Here is a 1,560-nt window from a genome sequence, read left to right as displayed (position 1 = left end):
TGCTCAAGTACGTGCTAGTACTGCCAGCACGACCACCTGGCGAAATTCTTCGTGCCCGTGTTTGAACCGTTGCCATCGCAGAACTTCCTGCGCATCGTTCCGGCCGGTGGATTGGCGCTGAGACGCAACTTCCGGTTTCGTTCCGCCACCTGATTCTACCGGAGGAGAATCTTCCGCCGACGGAGCTGCTCGATTTCAGCCGGAACGGTTGAAAGCTGATTTCCAAGGGAGGAAAGTCCAGTGCTGGAAGTGGTCTGCTCTCGTATACGGTATATTTTTTCCCAGATTGAGAAGCAGATCCCGATCATCACCCTGTCGACATCACAATCGGAAGCCCGGGACGTAGCTCAATGGCTGGATTGTAAGCAAAAGCGACTTTCAATTTGAACCCGAGCGTGCGGTCAATCCCGCTGGACTGCGTCGCGGATTGCGGCCATATCCAAGCCGGTGTACAACGCCGTAAACAAGTTTATTCCGGTGATTGTGCGAGAGCTGGCTCGCGGTTGAAGCCTAACAGAACCGGTTCTTTCAGGCCGGAGAGGAGGACATAAGGCCATTCCTGGAACGCATGGCGGATAAAACGCTGACGTTGCGTACATCCATGAAGGCTTGACGGCGTCGGAACATCGCATTGTGGAGCAGCTGTTCGATTCCGGAGTGGTGCAGATTGCCGTCGTCACGCGGGATCTGTGCTGGGGTTTGAACATTTCCGCCTACCTGGTGGTCAACATGGACAAGCAGTTCTACATCGGTAAGAGTCACTCGTACGATGACTACCCGGTCACAGATTGCATACAGATTGCGGGACGGGCCAATCGTCCGATGGAGGATGAGGATGTCAAGTGCGTGCTGAAGTGTCAGAGCTCCAAGAAGGACAAAAAGTTCCTCAATGAAAGTCTACCGGTGGAGAGCCATCTGGATCATCGTATGCACGACCACTTCAACGCGGAAATCGTCACCAAAACCATTGAAAACAAACAGGACGCCGTTGATTACCTTACCTGGACGTTCTTGTACCGACGTCTCACCCTGCAGGGCTTCGTCCACCGCCACTTGTCGGACGATCTGTCCGAACTGGTCGAATCGACCCTCTCCGATCTCGAGCAGTCAAAGTGCATAAGCGTGGAGGACGAGATGGACACGCTGCCGCTGAATCTGGGCATGATCGCTGCGTACTACTACATCAACTACACCACGATCGAGCTGTTCAGCTTGTCGTTGAACGCAAATACTAAGATCCAAGCCTTCTGGAGATCATCCTCGAGGACAACATTTTGATGAGTTTGGCCGCGCAGTTGCCAAACAAGCTGACCGGACCGACCGGAACCGCTTTCTTGATATGTAATTGAATACTAAAAGTTTGCAAAACATCAATTTGGCCATTCCTTCCCCATTCAGATACAACAACCCCCACAACAAAAATAGCCAAATAGCAGAATAGAAAATGAATAAAAGCAATCTAGCTAACCAGTAAATGAGCAAATTAAAAAAAAAAAAACAAGAAATGGCAAGATAGCATATTATCAAAATAGCAAAATTTCAAAAAAGCAACACACCAAA

At 50.3% G+C, this 1,560-nt stretch overlaps 1 pseudogene; it reads left to right on the top strand.

Annotated features, from left to right (window-relative positions):
• The first annotated feature begins 219 nt into the window (after positions 1-219).
• LOC119770769 lies at positions 220-1,349 on the top strand (annotated as a pseudogene).
• The last annotated feature ends 211 nt before the right edge of the window (positions 1,350-1,560 follow it).

The sequence above is a fragment of the Culex quinquefasciatus genome, chromosome 1 (genome assembly GCF_015732765.1).
Source record: "Culex quinquefasciatus strain JHB chromosome 1, VPISU_Cqui_1.0_pri_paternal, whole genome shotgun sequence".
In the NCBI taxonomy this organism is placed as follows: Eukaryota; Metazoa; Arthropoda; class Insecta; order Diptera; family Culicidae; genus Culex; species Culex quinquefasciatus.
This window is presented reverse-complemented; position numbering and strand designations above follow the sequence as displayed.